The sequence below is a fragment of the Theobroma cacao genome, chromosome 9 (assembly GCF_053813885.1).
Source record: "Theobroma cacao isolate CCN51 chromosome 9, ASM5381388v1, whole genome shotgun sequence".
NCBI classification, from domain to species: Eukaryota; Viridiplantae; Streptophyta; class Magnoliopsida; order Malvales; family Malvaceae; genus Theobroma; species Theobroma cacao.
The window spans coordinates 15,177,277-15,185,400 of NC_142647.1; the positions used below are offsets into that span (position 1 = coordinate 15,177,277).

An 8,124-nucleotide genomic window follows, 5' to 3' on the forward strand; every position below is an offset into this window, starting at 1 on the left:
CTAAATTATCTTTTTAGGACTGTGGTGAATTTCAACATGTAATCTGAATGTTTGTTTCTCTTTTATTTACTATGATTGGGTACAGTTTTGCTTATTCCAAACTGTTATTGATGCTTTTGATTGCCTAACCAACAATTAATTGATATATGAATCTAATTGAAACTTGATAAAGAAATTTTATATTGGATAACAGTTTGAATAGTTTATGTTCACGTCACTTAAGTGATTTGATTTGCGATTCGGGTAGACATACACCAATTGCCATACATAGCCAAATTAGACCACTAGCTTAATGAACCTTATTTAAGTGATTCCTATTGACATATAGTAACCCAATTAATTTAGGTATTTTTGCAAACATCTCGACGGAGACTTGTACATAGTTTTGGACTTTAGGTCAATAAAACTACCCAAGAATGTAAATAATAAGAGAAACTGGTATCAGATGAAGTGTTGAATGAACCCATAATCCTAGGTTTTAATATATTACGTTTCTCTAGGAATTTTAATTTCTGCTAGTTAATTTAGTGCTTATTTTAATTTTGTTATAATTAATTTTTTGAAAACTTTAGTTACTTAAATAAGATTAATTTGTCATAAATTTTAGTACTTAGTAAAGATTTACGAACAAATCTCTGTGGCAACAATACTCTACTTCATCGATATATTACTTATTAGATACGTATACTTAAGTGTGAAAAATCGACAACAGTACCCACACTAGCCCGAAGGTCAAAGAACTTGAGGGAATTGCTCAAAACATTAAAAGCTCTTGTCCCTCCTTATCAAAAACTACTACATAGTAGGATATTGAATTATACATAATAGTTTTGAAAACCATTTCAAAACATTTTCTTGTCCACAACCATATTTTTCCTTAGTCAAATATTTATGGCAACAATGCTCATAACAAATCCATTAAATCATGCAATCATGCTTTCAACTTTACATGCTCAAATAGTTTCGAAAGTGGTACACCCAGTCACCTCAAAAGTTGATTTCTACCAAGTACTCGAAAGTCTACTTCAATTGAATTTTTCAAAGTTTCAATAGTTCCTATATACCCAAATAAATATTTTTCGTTAATACTTAGTTTAGGAAATGCATAATAATCGTTCTACGCTATTTCAAACTATTTGGGTTCACCTAAACTAATTTTCTAGACTTAATCTATAGCTCATCAAAATACCCATTTGTACAAACCCATAAAATCAATATTCTGACTTTAGGTGAGCTATAACAAGCAAGAAAATCCACCCAAATCCTCTAGTTCATAGACATCAATAATTCTACCACAATAAACAATATTTTCAAAATAAAAAATCCAAGGTTTAAAGATTCAAGAGTGGGAAAATCTCATTTTTCATTTAAAACCCAAAACCAAGCTCAAATTTTTTAAAAATGGTGATTTTGAGATAAAATGGGTTGGAAAAGCTTAAGAGCTAGGGTTTTATCCTTAAAATACGGCTAATGGTTGCCAACTCTCAGAAAATGTGGTGTATTTATAAGCTAGGGTGTGAAAATATGTTTTCACCTTTTTTTTTTAAATCGAATAAATGTATCGATACATTGGCTCATGTACGAATACATTATGAACATGTATCGATACATTTGAGACAAAATGCAGTTTCTGAAATAGATTGCCTTTAAAACTTGCCTAACTTATTTATATTAAATATCTTAAGTAAAGAGAGAGTAAAAGGGATATTTACTTAAATGGTATTTAATGTAAATAAGCAAACAACCCCCCATTTGAATTCAATAAAAATATCAAAAAAATCAAAATCTAAATTTTGGTTTCAAAAACCAAATCGAATTGAAATTAAATTTGCAACTCTTGTTTACCATAGCAAATGTACACAAAAAATTATGAAAAATTCATTTTTGGTCATCTAAAAATTAAGGGAATCATTACTGTTATTTTTTATTTTCAAAAGATTGCTCTATAAAAATCACATATTTTGACCCCTCCTATACGTAGAAAATTTTCTACTTCAAAAGTGACCAACAACATAAAATGTCAGTGAATTCTTTTGAAGGGTAAAACTAAGTTTCATAGTCAAAATATGCAATCTAAATGCTCACCTAAGGATTTCCTAACTTATCCTTTTACTTCAGGTTGGATTTCACACAATTGCTACAATTATTACCCACTCTTAGGACTACTTCATTTTTATCAAGCCTTCTACTATCCCCTAAAGCCTTTATGTTAGTACAAAAATGCAATCCACATCTAGAATCTATTATTCAAAATTTAGGATTGGCAACAGAAAGGTTAAGCTCAATCATGTTTAATTTTATTTTTTTACTTATCAAGATTACACCCTTCCATTTATTGAGAACTTTTCTCAAAGTGATATACCAGTCCAAAAGTTTTGGGTTGATTACATCAAGTGTGCTAAGCACAGTAGAGATTATTATTATACCCATCCTAACAGTCTATAAATATAAACAAAGTAATTATATTAGTCTTTCATGTTCTTAACCAATTTAAGGCGAGGAATTAAATCATGCATTGGTTCTCCCACTAATTCTTTTTGCAATAATAGCCTTCCACTATAACACAAAAACTTTACTAGGCATTTCTAGTGAGCTGAAACCTTTTTTAACTTATTGCAAACTTGAGTGACGCAACAAATCACAATAAGCCTAATTGGGTAGATAACATAACTTATTGATTGCATCTCTAAGCAACTCCTAAATTTATTAGGTGACAACTCCTTGTCTAAATGCATCATATGCATTTTGCCTTACTTTGCCTCTAATACCATGTAGTCAAGTGTGAGACATTCGAACGACACAGTATTAGTTGAGTAAGACCCATGTATAGCTCAAATGTACTTGTCTAAAAGTTTGAGCTTGAGGGACTCAACAAACCTCCAATTAAACGAGCAGCCTTGTTATCTTGCTATATGGTGGAAGGCAACTTGATCATGTTGTGCATGTGATGCAATATTTTAATGAGGGTTTTGTTGTTGTAATTAAGGTCTCATCATACATAGCATGCGTGGCATTTATATATCACATGCCAACTACATAGGATGATTATGGACTTTACCTAATCTAGCTTCCTTGAGCCATCAATGAAAATTAGTTTGGTCAAATCCTAGGGGATTACATACAAATATCACCATATCTTGTCGTCTTGTAATCTTCATGTCTCCTTGATGCCTTCGTCCTTCATTCTTGGAATTATAAAATTTTCTTCCTAATCTAATTCTATGAATTCTAATTACATATTTGTAAAGAAACCTTAAGTTACATTTAAGGGGAGTAAGATGAGGAGAGAATTTTACAACTCTTGAATAAAATAGAGGAATGGCATGGAACACACTCCCTATTTATAAAATAAATACCAAATGCATTCAACCATAACCATCCATAACACATTATAGTAGTGTAAGTCTATAATCATCCTCATACATTCATATTCATGTAATGAACATATAAAACTTATGTTTAATTCAAATTGAAGATCTTATATGTCATTTGGCAATAATATCACTCATCCTTTGAAAATATAAATCCAAATAATTTGATGTCTTAATCCCATAACAAGTCTTGTGCTAATTTAGAATTCCTAGTCCTACTACGAGTTCAATTAAGCATAGACTTAGTAATCCTAAACCTTTAAGGACTATCAATTTAAATTTGACCCTTATTCTCAATAGGAGTCTTAATCATAAGAAATTTAATATTCACAAGGAATCGTAATCCAATTAGGCTTTCTAATCTTATTTGAAAATTTAATCCTTGTTGTCCTCAATTTTATAATCCTAGTCCAATTAGAATTAGATGTTTATGGCCAAGAGTCCTATTTCTTTGCCAATTTGATTTTAAAATCTAATTTAAGGCAATCCTAAACTCTTTAGGATATATTCCATTACAATTAGGAGTCTAAATCCAAGTCATAACCGAATTATTATAACTCCTAATTATAGAGAAGAAATCGCATAAGCTATTACAATTTTATTGAGTCTGCATTACCTTTGCTGTCTCAAATTCTTTGGAGCTCCATCCTCAATTGTTTGCTGCAATTTTGGCATCAATTCAGAGGCATCTCATGCCCCAAACATCATGCCAGAAACCTCTCAAAACCTTAGCAAATTTGGAGTACAAACAACCATGATTTTGCAAGAGTCCATGTCACACAATAATAACATTCCAGCTATCTGTTTGTGCAGAAACATCATCAAATCACCACCCAAACGAGGTGATTAGATGTTGTAAATTTTCAAAGGTTGAGATCATTCTCTTGAAAAAATCACACACAAAATCCTTTCCTAAGTCCCTCAAAAGAATTTCCAAAGCATATCACATTCTGCTGCCAGATTTTTCAGATTTAAATTTTCTTAAAACAAACCTATAAAATCTTTAAGGACTTATTATATCTAGGTTTTAAATCCATAAATCAAGACTTTAAACGCCTTTTGAAACATAAATCAGATTTTAAAAATCCATTCAGAATTTTTCTAAAAAGTTTTTTCAAATTTTGCATCAAATAGACATATAAACAAAAACAGTTTTTGTAATCTTCAACAACTAAACATAAAACTAGATTAAATCAATTAAATGAGGCTTTGATACCACTGAAGGGGATTCGAATCATGCTAAGATGGATCATATGTAGCAGAATATTAAAATTTTAATCCCCTAAGCCATGGATCAATTTAATTGAAACTAATCTAGAAAAACCACATAAGAAAGATTTCGACATAGTTGATTGTTTGATGTTTGCTTTCTTTGGTGGAGTCCCTTTGGGTTTTTGGTTTTTGACTTTTGTACACCAACTAGGACTTATCAAACCATAACAGTACAATTGTCCTGCCTCTAATGGTGATCGATATATTGATTTGTCAAAATCTCTTCATGTGTGAATCCCTAAGCCAAAGTTTATGCTACTAAGCTCTTAACTTTAAGCACCTTTGTGTTTCTCTCTTTTTGGCTATAATCCTATCTCAACAGATAAGAAAATAAATATAGAACTATTCTGTACATTCAAGAGGCGGCTAAAGGATTCTCTTATAGAGTGATAGAGTGAATTGACCTATTTCATATCCAACAATGATTAGAAGATGTTTTGGGCTAATTGGGCCTTTGTTTAATACTCTATAAAATCATATTTGATTTAGCCCAGTAATTAATCAAATTAAGCCTTTATAAATCAATTAGATCACATCCAATTAAACTCAAAGTAATTTTGATAATTCAGGTTATGTGTGTGACCCATTAAGAGTCCAATATGTTGGCAATAAATATAAATTAATTCAATTAAGAATTTATATTTATATTTATATTTATAGATCATGAGTGACATCTAGCAATACATCATGACCACCTAAATGTCAAGAGAGTCAATATGATTTGACTAACATTTTGGTGTATAGTATTTCAATGTAATTTAAACCTTTGTCATATATCCCAGATAGATAGAAAGTTTAGCTCGATGTCGACCTTCTAACTTATCCATATTAGTCTTGCAGCTTCCATATTGACCTATCAAGATTGCATGGGCTAAGGACTTTTAGTCAATATAAGCCAAGAGTAAATGAGATATGTCCCCTTTAAATCACTTGAGGTGATGAATCATTTCTAGACTATTCATTCATCTTTTCATGCTTCATGTCATACCCAAAAGCGCCCTATTTAGGCATCTGGTCGACTCTAGACCCGTAGTGGTGAAATCAAAGAATGACAATTCACATACAAAATGACCTGGCATCACAAGTCTATGGGTTACTTACACTACTAACACATGAAGGTATTTCCATAGACACTTGAGTGGAATACCAAATGGAACTCTTATAGTAGTTCATGTTCAATGAACTTGTTCCTTAACAAGCACCCACATATTATCCCTAAGTATTTCACATACTTCAACCTATGAGATTAGTTGCTTACTTCCAAAGTAAGGATGCTTAGCATGTACCAATCTTTGAGCATTGTCAATGTCCTTATTCTTGACAATATAATGACCAAGAACATATATAGGGACAAGGCTTTGATGCATAAGAATCTCATAATTATAACCTTTAAAATTTCTTTGCAAGGCCATTATGCTTCAACGACTTTATCTACACAAGTCTCTCATAACTCTTTATAAATATATTCATGGATAAAGGAATACCTCATACATTATATAAAATATCCACAATGTATTTAACATGAAATATGACTAATTAATGCAGTGTTTTACAAGCAAAAATCGATTAGCTTGTGGGGCTTACATTGACCCAAATCATGGTAAAAATCGTGTTGGCAGATGTTAGACTACTGCAGTTGAGTATGTTGATATGATGGCATATGACTACATATGACGACATTTGCTTTAAAGTTTTTGTGAAAAGAATGTTGATGTGAAGCTTTTTGAATACCTTGAGAAACTTTTGGAAGTGCTTATCAAGCTTTTGTTTTTGAAAGTGTTGGGGAAAAGGTCATGGTGGTAAGGTTGCTTTTGCTTCCTTCTCCTGAATTTTCTTGTCAATTGTCTCAATCATTATTTCATTCTCAACAAGCTTATCTTGAAGTTTAGCTTGCCTAATACTACTTTTAACCTCTTTTTCGCTCCTCAGGGTGATTGTCATAACTTGTTCCTTACCTTCTCTCCTAGGATTCATTTTTGTATCATAGGGTAAGGTCCCGTGAGCTTTATTGTTTAGTAAGTTGGCAAGTTAACCATCCTAAATCTCAAGGTTTTGTAGTGGTGCTGCTTGACTTTGGATAATGCTATTAGTTTGTGTCATGTATTGACTTAGCAAATCCTCCATAGCTGGCGTTTTTCTGAGATAGGCACTCTTGCTTGCTGTTGGAATCCCGAAGGTGCATTCAGCTTTGAAGTTGAGGATGATCCTTTATTATTGGCCTAAAAAAATTTTGGATGGTTTCTTCACCCTAGATTGTAAGTGTTGGAGTAAAGGTTATTCTACTGTTTATTCCCCACAAATTGCATTGTTTCTGTCAAACTTAGACACTGATAACTTGCAAGATCATCTTCACAATACTCACAAGCTACAAATGGACTTTGAATTGTCAATACCAAAAGATTCAATTGTCTTAGTTAGAGTTGTTACTTGTGCAGATAATTTGAAAAGGCATCTACACTATAAACTCCACCTACTCTCTTATGAATGGACCACTTTGATGGCCACTGGTAGTTGTTTATAGCCGTATCTTCTAATAAATCATATGCCTTATCAATTGATTTAGCCATTAAAGCTCTTTTTGTAGTGGCATTAATGGTAATTTAAGCATGACCACTTAAACCATTATAGAATGTTTACACTTGCAGCCACTTTAGAAGACCATGATGAGGGTAACGCCGAAGTAATTCTTTGTACTTTTCCCAAGCCTCATACAACAATTCAAAATCTTGCTGCATGAATGATGTGATATCATTTCTCATTTTCACTGTCTTAGCTTGAGGAAAGAACTTAGCAAGGAACTTTTGAGCAAGATCATCCCATGTTGTTATTGATCTAAAAGTGTAGCGAATTCAACTATATTGTAGCTTTATCCCTCAATGATAAAAGAAAAAGCCTTAAATGAGTTGCATCATCTGTGACATCATTATGTTTCAAAGTATCACATATCTCCAAGAAGTTTGATATGTGGCCATTTAGATCATCATTTGGTAAACCCCCAAACTAGACTGAAGTTTGAATTATGGTGATGATGGCCAGCTTGATCTTTAAATGGTTGGCTTGAATAGCCAGCCCTCGAATGCTTGATGGAATCACTTGCATTAATGGGACAGCATAATTCCTTGAGCGATGATTTTCTACTACTACTCGCTCTTAGATTTGTTGTTCATCCTGTCGATCAGCCATTGTATTTATTTGAGCAAAACCTTGTTGATTTTCTCGTCAAAGTCTACAGAATGTTTTCTCAATTATGGATCACAAGGTACAATTTCCAAGCTTTTGGCTTTTCTCATACAACGACGAAATGAACTTGTGAAACAAAGAAATAAAACTTAAATTAAAAGTAATTTGTGGAATTTTAATATTAGCAAATAATAAAAAACTCCCCAGCAACAGCAACAAAAACTTGTTGTTGAATGATAATTTTGCCACTTTTTGATTATTAAAAATATCTAAGTCCTTGTGTTTTAAAGTAATTTTAGGT

At 32.0% G+C, this 8,124-nt stretch overlaps 1 non-coding gene across 1 annotated transcript; it reads left to right on the top strand.

The window, feature by feature from the left end:
• Window positions 1-7,298: 7,298 nt before the first annotated feature.
• On the top strand, window positions 7,299-7,405 carry LOC148760774 (small nucleolar RNA R71). Its single transcript, XR_016028741.1, has one exon. It is a non-coding gene; the product is annotated as a small nucleolar RNA R71 (small nucleolar RNA).
• Window positions 7,406-8,124: the final 719 nt, after the last annotated feature.